A 12,500-nucleotide genomic window follows, 5' to 3' on the forward strand; every position below is an offset into this window, starting at 1 on the left:
TCTGGAGTGGCACCGGCGTTGGTGTGAGGCTGAGGGTGGGCGTTCGGTTCCTGGTTAGGGATAGGGAAAGGGTGAGACTTAGCTTTAGTGCTCGTGCCCCCGATTTTGGTAATGTTTGACGTCAATTTTCCAAGGAGGCGAATGCAAGGCTTCAGAGGGACTTTGAGTGTTCGGGGGCGGGGTAGCTCAGCCGGATTTGCCCCGGCGGTTCTGCGGACGGTGTTGACTTCGAGGGCGGACCGGCCCCCGTGTTCAGTCCGAATATCGTGCATTGTTAACGGCGGGAAGTGTTCCAAAAGGGAATGGGATTGAATGTGACTGCTGAAGCCGACTTTGAGACCTGTAACGCGGGTAGCTCAGCCGGATTTGACCCGGCGGTTCTGGCGACGGTCTCGCCTTCGAGGGGGGAGCGCCCCGCGTGTTCAGGCCGAATTTTGTGCATTTCCATCGGCGGGAAGAGGTCCAAACGGGAATGGGATTGAATGTGACTGCTGAAGCCGACATTGAGACCTCTAACGCGGGTAGCTCGGCAGGATTTGACCCGGCGGTTCTGCCGAAGGTCTCACCTTCGAGGGGGGAGCGTCCCGCGTGTTCAGGCCGAATATCGTGCATTGTTAACGGCGGGAAGTGTTCCAAAAGGGAATGGGATTGAATGTGACTGCTGAAGCCGACATTGAGACCTCTAACGCGGGTAGCTCGGCCGGATTTGACCCGGCGGTTCTGGCGACGGTCTCGCCTTCGAGGGGGGAGCGTCCCGCGTGTTCAGGCCGAATTTTGTGCATTTCCATCGGCGGGAAGAGGTCCAAACGGGAATGGGATTGAATGTGACTGCTGAAGCCGACATTGAGACCTCTAACGCGGGTAGCTCGGCCGGATTTGACCCGGCGGTTCTGCCGAAGGTCTCACCTTCGAGGGGGGAGCCTCCCGCGTGTTCAGGCCGAATTTTGTGCATTTCCATCGGCGGGAAGAGGTCCAAACGGGAATGGGATTGAATGTGACTGCTGAAGCCGACATTGAGACCTCTAACGCGGGTAGCTCGGCCGGATTTGACCCGGCGGTTCTGCCGAAGGTCTCACCTTCGAGGGGGGAGCGCCCACCGTGTACAGGCCGATTTTCATGCATTTCCAACCGTGGGAAGGGGTCCGAAAGGGGATGGGGGTGAACGTGACTGCTCAACCCGACTTTGAGACCTGTAACGCGGGTAGCTCAGCCGGATTTGACCCGGCGGTTCTGGCGACGGTCTCGCCTTCGAGGGGGGAGCGTCCCGCGTGTTCAGGCCGAATTTTGTGCATTTCCATCGGCGGGAAGAGGTCCAAACGGGAATGGGATTGAATGTGACTGCTGAAGCCGACATTGAGACCTCTAACGCGGGTAGCTCGGCAGGATTTGACCCGGCGGTTCTGCCGAAGGTCTCACCTTCGAGGGGGGAGCGCCCACCGTGTACAGGCCGATTTTCATGCATTTCCAACCGTGGGAAGGGGGCCGAAAGGGGATGGGGGTGAATGTGACTGCTCAACCCGACTTTGAGGCATCTAACCCGGGTAGCTCAGCCGGGTTTGACCCGGCGGTTCTGCCGACGGCCTCGCCTTCGAGGGGGGAGCGTCCCCCGTGTACAGGCCGATTTTCATGCATTTCGAACCGTGGGAAGTGGCCCAAAAGGGGATGGGAGTGAATGTGACTGCTCAACCCGACTTTGGCGCTTCCGAGCCGGGTAGCTCAGCCGGGTTTGACCCGGCGGTTCTGCCGACGGTCTCGTCTTCGAGGCGGGTGCCTCCCCCGTGTACAGGCCGATTTTCATGCATTTCGTACCGTGGGAAGTGGTCCAAAAGGGAATGGGGGTGGACGTGACTGCTCATACCGACATCGAGACTTGTAAGCCGTGTAGCTCGGCCGGGTTTGATCCGGCGGGTCTGCCGACGGTCTCGTCTTCGAGAGGGGGGCCTCCCCCGTGTACAGGCCGATTTTCGTGCATTTCCAACGGTGGGAAGAGGTTCAAAAGGGGATGGGGGTGAATGTGACTGCTCAACCCGACTCTGAGGCTTCTAACCCGGGTAGCCCGGCCGGGTTTGACCCGGCGGTTCTGCCGTCGGTCTCGCCTTCGAGGGCGGAGCCTCCCCCGTGTACAGGCCGATTTTCGTGCATTTCAAACCGTGGGAAGCGGTCCAAAAGGGGATGGGAGTGAATGTGACTGCTCATACCGACCTTGGCGCTTCCGACCCGGGTAGCTCAGCCGGGTTTGACCCGGCGGTTCTGCCGACGGTCTCGTCTTCGAGGCGGGTGCCTCCCCCGTGTACAGGCCGATTTTCATGCATTTCGTACCGTGGGAAGTGGTCCAAAAGGGAATGGGGGTGAATGTGACTGCTCAACCCGACTCTGAGGCTTCTAACCCGGGTAGCTCGGCCGGGTTTGACCCGGCGGTTCTGCCGTCGGTCTCGCCTTCGAGAGGGGCGCCTCCCCCGTGTACAGGCCGATTTTCGTGCATTTCCAACGGTGGGAAGAGGTTCAAAAGGGGATGGGGGTGAATGTGACTGCTCAACCCGACTCTGAGGCTTCTAACCCGGGTAGCCCGGCCGGGTTTGACCCGGCGGTTCTGCCGTCGGTCTCGCCTTCGAGGGCGGAGCCTCCCCCGTGTACAGGCCGATTTTCGTGCATTTCAAACCGTGGGAAGCGGTCCAAAAGGGGATGGGAGTGAATGTGACTGCTCATACCGACCTTGGCGCTTCCGACCCGGGTAGCTCAGCCGGGTTTGACCCGGCGGTTCTGCCGACGGTCTCGCCTTCGAGGGGGGAGCGTCCCCCGTGTTCAGGCCGAATTTTGTGCATTTCGAACCGTGGGAAGTTGCCCAAAAGTCGATGGGAGTGAATGTGACTGCTCAACCCGACTTTGGCGCTTCCGAGCCGGGTAGCTCAGCCGGGTTTGACCCGGCGGTTCTGCCGACGGTCTCGTCTTCGAGGCGGGTGCCTCCCCCGTGTACAGGCCGATTTTCATGCATTTCGTACCGTGGGAAGTGGTCCAAAAGGGAATAGGGGTGGACGTGACTGCTCATACCGACATTGAGACTTGTAAGCCGTGTAGCTCGGCCGGGTTTGATCCGGCGGGTCTGCCGACGGTCTCGTCTTCGAGGCGGGTGCCTCCCCCGTGTACAGGCCGATTTTCGTGCATTTCGAACCGTGGGAAGTGGTCCAAAAGGGGATGGGGGTGGACGTGACTGCTCAACCCGACTTTGAGGCTTCTAACCCGGGTAGCTCGGCCGGGTTTGACCCGTCGATTCTGCCGATGGTCTCGTTTTGGAGGGGGGAGCCTCCCCCGTGTTCAGTCCGATTTTCGTGCATTTCGAACCGTGGGAAGTGGCCCAAAAGGGGATGGGAGTGAATGTGACTGCTCATACCGACTTTGGCGCTTCCGAGCCTGGTAGCTCAGCCGGGTTTGATCCGGCGGTTCTGCCGACGGTCTCGTCTTCGAGGCGGCTCCCTCCCCCGTGTACAGGCCGATTTTCATGCATTTGCAACGGTGGGAAGTTGCCCAAAAGGGGATGGGAGTGAATGTGACTGCTCAACCCGACTTTGGCGCTTCCGAGCCTGGTAGCTCAGCCGGGTTTGAACCGGCGGTTCTGCCGACGGTCTCGTCTTCGAGGCGGCTCCCTCCCCCGTGTACAGGCCGATTTTCGTGCATTTCGAACCGTGGGAAGTGGTCCAAAAGGGAATGGGGGTGGACGTGACTGCTCAACCCGACTCTGAGGCTTCTAACCCGGGTAGCTCGGCCGGGTTTGATCCGGCGGTTCTGCCGACGGTCTCGTCTTCGAGGCCGGTGCCTCCCCCGTGTACAGGCCGATTTTCGTGCATTTCCAACGGTGGGAAGTGGTCCAAAAGGGAATGGGGGTGGACGTGTCTGCTCATACCGACTTTGAGACTTGTAAGCCGGGTAGCTCAGCCGGGTTTGTTCCGGCGGTTCTGCCGACGGTCTCGTCATCGAGGGGGGAGCCTCCCCCGTGTCCAGGCCGATTTTCATGCATTTCCAACCGTGGGAAGTGGTCCAAAAGGGAATGGGGGTGAATGTGACTGCTCATACCGACTTTGAGACTTTTAAGCCGGGTAGCTCAGCCGGGTTTGACCCGGCGGTTCTGCCGACGGTCTCGCCTTCGAGGGGGGAGCGTCCCCCGTGTTCAGGCCGAATTTTGTGCATTTCGAACCGTGGGAAGTTGCCCAAAAGTCGATGGGAGTGAATGTGACTGCTCAACCCGACTTTGAGACTTGTAAGCCGGGTAGCTCAGCCGGGTTTGACCCGGCGGTTCTGCCGACGGTCTCGTCTTCGAGGCGGGTGCCTCCCCCGTGTACAGGCCGATTTTCATGCATTTCGTACCGTGGGAAGCGGTCCAAAAGGGGATGGGAGTGAACGTGACTGCTCATACCGACTTTGGCGCTTCCGAGCCGGGTAGCTCAGCCGGGTTTGACCCGGCGGGTCTGCCGACGGTCTCGCCTTCGAGGGGGGAGCGTCCCCCGTGTTCAGGCCGAATCTTGTGCATTTCGAACCGTGGGAAGTTGCCCAAAAGTCGATGGGAGTGAATGTGACTGCTCAACCCGACTTTGAGACTTGTAAGCCGGGTAGCTCAGCCGGGTTTGACCCGGCGGTTCTGCCGACGGTCTCGTCTTCGAGGCCGGTGCCTCCCCCGTGTACAGGCCGATTTTCGTGCATTTCCAACGGTGGGAAGTGGTCCAAAAGGGAATGGGGGTGGACGTGTCTGCTCATACCGACTTTGAGACTTGTAAGCCGGGTAGCTCAGCCGGGTTTGTTCCGGCGGTTCTGCCGACGGTCTCGTCATCGAGGGGGGAGCCTCCCCCGTGTCCAGGCCGATTTTCATGCATTTCCAACCGTGGGAAGTGGTCCAAAAGGGAATGGGGGTGAATGTGACTGCTCATACCGACTTTGAGACTTTTAAGCCGGGTAGCTCGGCCGGGTTTGACCCGGCGGTTCTGCCGACGGTCTCGTCTTCGAGGCGGGTGCCTCCCCCGTGTACAGGCCGATTTTCGTGCATTTCGAACCGTGGGAAGTGGTCTAAAAGTCGATGGGAGTGAACGTGACTGCTCAACCCGACTTTGAGACTTGTAAGCCGGGTAGCTCAGCCAGGTTTGACCCGGCGGTTCTGCCGACGGTCTCGCCTTCGAGGGCGGACCCTCCCCCGTGTACAGGCCGGTTTTCGTGCATTTCGAACCGTGGGAAGTGATCCAAAAGGGAATGGGGGTGAACGTGACTGCCCAACCCGGCTTTGAGACTTGTAAGCCGGGTAGCTCAGCCGGGTTGGACCCGGCGGTTCTGCCGACGGTCTCGACTTCGAGGCGGGTGCCTCCCCCGTGTACAGGCCGATTTTCATGCATTTGCAACGGTGGGAAGTTGCCCAAAAGTCGATGGGAGTGAATGTGACTGCTCAACCCGACTTCGAGACTTGTAAGCCGGGTAGCTCAGCCGGGTTTGACCCGGCGGTTCTGCCGACGGTCTCGCCTTCGAGGGGGGAGCCTCCCCCGTGTACAGGCCGATTTTCGTGCATTTCCAACGGTGGGAACAGGTTCAAAAGGGGATGGGAGTGATTGTGACTGCTCAACCCGACTCTAGGGCTTCTAACCCGGGTAGCCCGGCCGGGTTTGACCCGGCGGTTCTGCCGACGGTCTCGTCTTCGAGGCGGGTGCCTCCCCCGTATACAGGCCGATTTTCATGCATTTCGAACCGTGGGAAGTGGTCCAAAAGGGAATGGGGGTGGACGTGTCTGCTCATACCGACTTTGAGACTTGTAAGCCGGGTAGCTCAGCCGGGTTTGATCCGGCGGTTCTGCCGACGGTCTCGCCTTCGAGGGGGGAGCCTCCCCCGTGTTCAGTCCGATTTCCATGCATTTCCAACCGTGGGAAGTTGCCCAAAAGGGGATGGGAGTGAATGTGACTGCTCAACCCGACTTTGGCGCTTCCGAGCCGGGTAGCTCAGCCGGGTTTGACCCGGCGGTTCTGCCGACGGTCTCGTCTTCGAGGCGGGTGCCTCCCCCGTATACAGGCCGATTTTCATGCATTTCGAACCGTGGGAAGTGGTCCAAAAGGGAATGGGGGTGGACGTGTCTGCTCATACCGACTTTGAGACTTGTAAGCCGGGTAGCTCAGCCGGGTTTGATCCGGCGGTTCTGCCGACGGTCTCGCCTTCGAGGGGGGAGCCTCCCCCGTGTTCAGTCCGATTTCCATGCATTTCCAACCGTGGGAAGTTGCCCAAAAGGGGATGGGAGTGAATGTGACTGCTCAACCCGACTTTGGCGCTTCCGAGCCGGGTAGCTCAGCCGGGTTTGACCCGGCGGTTCTGCCGACGGTCTCGTCTTCGAGGCGGGTGCCTCCCCCGTGTACAGGCCGATTTTCATGCATTTGGAACCGTGGGAAGTGGTCCAAAAGGGAATGGGGGTGGACGTGACTGCTCATACCGACTTTGAGACTTGTAAGCCGGGTAGCTCAGCCGGGTTTGACCCGGCGGTTCTGCCGACGGTCTCGCCTTCGAGGGGGGAGCCTCCCCCGTGTTCAGTCCGATTTTCGTGCATTTCCCACGGTGGGAAATGGTATCTTTCATTACGGGGACAAGGGTCTGAAGCGGTGAAGTCAGTAACCGGCATAGTTAAGGAAAGGGTTCGAATTTTCTCAACAGTACGAAAAAAGTGAGCAGGGAAGCTAGAGAAGGTGTCAGTGAGTCCCAAACGAGTGAACCGCAAAACTTAGGGAAATGCCCGAAAGCGTTTTAAAGGGTGAAATCGGGAACGAGGAAATGATCGGAAAGTGCCTGAAAGTGCTAAATGAGTAAACAGAAAAACGAAGAAAAATGTTTGAAAAGAAGAAGTGAGTAACCAGGAAAACTTAGAAAAATGTTCAAAACGAAGAAATCAGTAACCAGGAAAACTTAGAAAAATGATCAAAAAGAAGAAATGAGTAACCAGGAAAACTTAGAAAAATGTTTAAAAAGAAGAAATCAGTAACCAGGAAAACTTAGGAAAATGTTTAAAAAGAAGAAATCAGTAACCAGAAAAACTGCGAAAAATGTTTAAAAAGAAGAAATGAGTAACCAGAAAAACTTAGAAAAATGTTTAAAAAGAAGAAATCAGTAACCAGGAAAACTTAGAAAAATGTTTAAAAAGAAGAAATCAGTAACCAGGAAAACTTAGAAAAATGTTATAAAAGAAGAAGTGAGTAACCAGAAAAACTTAGAAAAATGTTTAAAAAGAAGAAATCAGTAACCAGAAAAACTGCGAAAAATGTTTAAAAAGAAGAAATCAGTAACCAGACAAACTGCGAAAAATGTTTAAAAAGAAGAAATCAGTAACCAGGAAAACTTAGAAAAATGTTTAAAAAGAAGAAGTGAGTAACCAGAAAAACTTAGAAAAATGTTTAAAAAGAAGAAATCAGTAACCAGAAAAACTTAGAAAAATGTTTAAAAAGAAGAAATCAGTAACCAGAAAAACTGCGAAAAATGTTTAAAAAGAAGAAATCAGTAACCAGAAAAACTTAGAAAAATGTTTAAAAAGAAGAAGTGAGTAACCAGAAAAACTTAGAAAAATGTTTAAAAAGAAGAAATCAGTAACCAGAAAAACGGCGAAAAATGTTTAAAAAGAAGAAATCAGTAACCAGACAAACTGCGAAAAATGTTTAAAAAGAAGAAATCAGTAACCAGAAAAACTTAGAAAAATGTTTAAAAAGAAGAAATCAGTAACCAGAAAAACTTAGAAAAATGTTTCAAAAGAAGAAGTGAGTAACCAGAAAAACTTAGAAAAATGTTTAAAAAGAAGAAGTGAGTAACCAGAAAAACTTAGAAAAATGTTTAAAAAGAAGAAATCAGTAACCAGAAAAACTTAGAAAAATGTTTAAAAAGAAGAAATCAGTAACCAGAAAAACTGCGAAAAATGTTTAAAAAGAAGAAATCAGTAACCAGACAAACTGCGAAAAATGTTTAAAAAGAAGAAATCAGTAACCAGGAAAACTTAGAAAAATGTTTAAAAAGAAGAAGTCAGTAACCAGAAAAACTTAGAAAAATGTTTAAAAAGAAGAAATCAGTAACCAGAAAAACTTAGAAAAATGTTTAAAAAGAAGAAATCAGTAACCAGAAAAACTGCGAAAAATGTTTAAAAAGAAGAAATCAGTAACCAGAAAAACTTAGAAAAATGTTTAAAAAGAAGAAGTGAGTAACCAGAAAAACTTAGAAAAATGTTTAAAAAGAAGAAATCAGTAACCAGAAAAACGGCGAAAAATGTTTAAAAAGAAGAAATCAGTAACCAGACAAACTGCGAAAAATGTTTAAAAAGAAGAAATCAGTAACCAGAAAAACTTAGAAAAATGTTTCAAAAGAAGAAGTGAGTAACCAGAAAAACTTAGAAAAATGTTTAAAAAGAAGAAGTGAGTAACCAGAAAAACTTAGAAAAATGTTTAAAAAGAAGAAATCAGTAACCAGAAAAACTTAGAAAAATGTTTAAAAAGAAGAAATCAGTAACCAGAAAAACTGCGAAAAATGTTTAAAAAGAAGAAATCAGTAACCAGACAAACTGCGAAAAATGTTTAAAAAGAAGAAATCAGTAACCAGGAAAACTTAGAAAAATGTTTAAAAAGAAGAAGTGAGTAACCAGAAAAACTTAGAAAAATGTTTAAAAAGAAGAAATCAGTAACCAGAAAAACTTAGAAAAATGTTTAAAAAGAAGAAATCAGTAACCAGAAAAACTGCGAAAAATGTTTAAAAAGAAGAAATCAGTAACCAGAAAAACTTAGAAAAATGTTTAAAAAGAAGAAATCAGTAACCAGAAAAACTTAGAAAAATGTTTAAAAAGAAGAAGTGAGTAACCAGAAAAACTTAGAAAAATGTTTAAAAAGAAGAAATCAGTAACCAGAAAAACGGCGAAAAATGTTTAAAAAGAAGAAATCAGTAACCAGAAAAACTTAGAAAAATGTTTCAAAAGAAGAAGTGAGTAACCAGAAAAACTTAGAAAAATGTTTAAAAAGAAGAAGTGAGTAACCAGAAAAACTTAGAAAAATGTTTAAAAAGAAGAAATCAGTAACCAGAAAAACTTAGAAAAATGTTTAAAAAGAAGAAATCAGTAACCAGAAAAACTGCGAAAAATGTTTAAAAAGAAGAAATCAGTAACCAGACAAACTGCGAAAAATGTTTAAAAAGAAGAAATCAGTAACCAGGAAAACTTAGAAAAATGTTTAAAAAGAAGAAGTGAGTAACCAGAAAAACTTAGAAAAATGTTTAAAAAGAAGAAATCAGTAACCAGAAAAACTTAGAAAAATGTTTAAAAAGAAGAAATCAGTAACCAGAAAAACTGCGAAAAATGTTTAAAAAGAAGAAATCAGTAACCAGAAAAACTTAGAAAAATGTTTAAAAAGAAGAAGTGAGTAACCAGAAAAACTTAGAAAAATGTTTAAAAAGAAGAAATCAGTAACCAGAAAAACGGCGAAAAATGTTTAAAAAGAAGAAATCAGTAACCAGACAAACTGCGAAAAATGTTTAAAAAGAAGAAATCAGTAACCAGAAAAACTTAGAAAAATGTTTCAAAAGAAGAAGTGAGTAACCAGAAAAACTTAGAAAAATGTTTAAAAAGAAGAAGTGAGTAACCAGAAAAACTTAGAAAAATGTTTAAAAAGAAGAAATCAGTAACCAGAAAAACTTAGAAAAATGTTTAAAAAGAAGAAATCAGTAACCAGAAAAACTTAGAAAAATGTTTAAAAAGAAGAAATCAGTAACCAGAAAAACTGCGAAAAATGTTTAAAAAGAAGAAATCAGTAACCAGACAAACTGCGAAAAATGTTTAAAAAGAAGAAATCAGTAACCAGGAAAACTTAGAAAAATGTTTAAAAAGAAGAAGTGAGTAACCAGAAAAACTTAGAAAAATGTTTAAAAAGAAGAAATCAGTAACCAGAAAAACTTAGAAAAATGTTTAAAAAGAAGAAATCAGTAACCAGAAAAACTGCGAAAAATGTTTAAAAAGAAGAAATCAGTAACCAGGAAAACTTAGAAAAATGTTTAAAAAGAAGAAGTGAGTAACCAGAAAAACTTAGAAAAATGTTTAAAAAGAAGAAATCAGTAACCAGAAAAACTTAGAAAAATGTTTAAAAAGAAGAAATCAGTAACCAGAAAAACTGCGAAAAATGTTTAAAAAGAAGAAATCAGTAACCAGAAAAACTTAGAAAAATGTTTAAAAAGAAGAAGTGAGTAACCAGAAAAACTTAGAAAAATGTTTAAAAAGAAGAAATCAGTAACCAGAAAAACGGCGAAAAATGTTTAAAAAGAAGAAATCAGTAACCAGACAAACTGCGAAAAATGTTTAAAAAGAAGAAATCAGTAACCAGAAAAACTTAGAAAAATGTTTCAAAAGAAGAAGTGAGTAACCAGAAAAACTTAGAAAAATGTTTAAAAAGAAGAAGTGAGTAACCAGAAAAACTTAGAAAAATGTTTAAAAAGAAGAAATCAGTAACCAGAAAAACTTAGAAAAATGTTTAAAAAGAAGAAATCAGTAACCAGAAAAACTGCGAAAAATGTTTAAAAAGAAGAAATCAGTAACCAGGAAAACTTAGAAAAATGTTTAAAAAGAAGAAATGAGTAACCAGGAAAACTTAGAAAAATGTTTAAAAAGAAGAAATGAGTAACCAGGAAAACTTAGAAAAATGTTTAAAAAGAAGAAATCAGTAACCAGAAAAACTTAGAAAAATGTTTAAAAAGAAGAAATCAGTAACCAGAAAAACGGCGAAAAATGTTTAAAAAGAAGAAATGAGTAACCAGAAAAACTTAGAAAAATGTTTAAAAAGAAGAAATCAGTAACCAGAAAAACGGCGAAAAATGTTTAAAAAGAAGAAATCAGTAACCAGAAAAACTTAGAAAAATGTTTAAAAAGAAGAAGTGAGTAACCAGAAAAACTTAGAAAAATGTTTAAAAAGAAGAAATGAGTAACCAGAAAAACTTAGAAAAATGTTTAAAAAGAAGAAATCAGTAACCAGAAAAACTTAGAAAAATGTTTAAAAAGAAGAAATGAGTAACCAGAAAAACGGCGAAAAATGTTTAAAAAGAAGAAATCAGTAACCAGAAAAACGGCGAAAAATGTTTAAAAAGAAGAAATCAGTAACCAGACAAACTGCGAAAAATGTTTAAAAAGAAGAAATCAGTAACCAGAAAAACTTAGAAAAATGTTTAAAAAGAAGAAATCAGTAACCAGGAAAACTTGGAAAAAAACACTTAGAAAAATTTTCAGCAAAGTGTGAAAAATATTCTAAGTGTCAGCGGAGGAAAATGCTGCAGCATCGGGAAAGATTCGCAAACTTACACCGAACATGTGCTCCGAAGTGCCGGAGGAATTGGGTGAATTGAGCCCGGCAAATGGCCAGCTGTCGTTTTGTGCCTGCAGCCCGAAAACTTTAACTTTGTCTGTCGCGGAAGTCCGGACCGAGAAAAATCCAAACGGTTTTGACCGGACCGAGTTCCAGACCGATGCAGTCAAATTTGGAATTCAGACCCATTCAGTGCCACTTGTAGTTTTTCCGCAGTGAGGTTGGCGGGGTACCCGGAGATATATGGGAACACGATTTTTAGAACAAAATGGCGGCGCGGGACCGTTCTGAAAGGCATCCGAAAAACGGTTCCACGGGCATAGCACTTTAATGACAGGTATGAGTGCATGCCGGAGAGCTCTTGGAAGTCGAATTTTTGACACTTTGTCAATTTTTTGACAGATTTGACAAACTCTTTCTGTCTGTTCTAAGAGTCAGTCAGAGACTTGTGCGGCGGTCTTTTGACACTATTGGAGGGCGGGCAAACCCCACGTTGACTCCGGCCGTCCCTCCACAGGCGCTCGTGTCCAAAATGAAGGCGAGAGACGCGAGTGGCCTGGTTCCCTTGGGTGTTGCCAAGAAGGCTGCGGGCTGACCGTTGCCTGAGCACTCCCTAAAGCCTCTTGTGATGAGAGCAGACCTCGCCTGCCGCACGACCGGCTCTGGGAGTCGTTGGGCCGCTATTTGTGAATAGTCTGGTCCTCCTCTGCCACCCGGACAAGCGCGATGGCTCTGCCGCCCTGCGGTGCTCGTCACCCAGGTTTGGGGAACACGATACTCGTAACAAAAATAAAAGGCGGCTCGGGACCTGCAGGCGAAAGGGGTCCCGTGGTGCTAAGCACGTCGACTTCGGGTCTCGGTGCAAGCCGGAGAGCTCACGGAAGTCTAAAGTTTTCGGCACGTGGTCGAATCTTTTCAAAGGCTTACCCGGCTCTTTCCGTCCATTCTGAGAGTAAGTCAGAGGCCGGTGCGGAGGTCTCTTGACAATCGGAGGGGGTGGTGGCCCTCCGCAGGCGCTCGTGTCGAAAATGAAGGCGAGAGACGCGAGTGGCCTGGTTCCCCTGGGTGTTGCCAGGAAGGCTGCGGGCTGACCCTTGCCTGAGCACTCCCTAAAGCCTCTTGTGATGAGAGCAGACCTCGCGCGCCGCACGACCGGCTCTGGGAGTCGTTGGGCCGCTA

Source organism: Chiloscyllium punctatum, unplaced genomic scaffold (genome assembly GCF_047496795.1).
Source record: "Chiloscyllium punctatum isolate Juve2018m unplaced genomic scaffold, sChiPun1.3 scaffold_915, whole genome shotgun sequence".
NCBI lineage: Eukaryota > Metazoa > Chordata > Chondrichthyes > Orectolobiformes > Hemiscylliidae > Chiloscyllium > Chiloscyllium punctatum.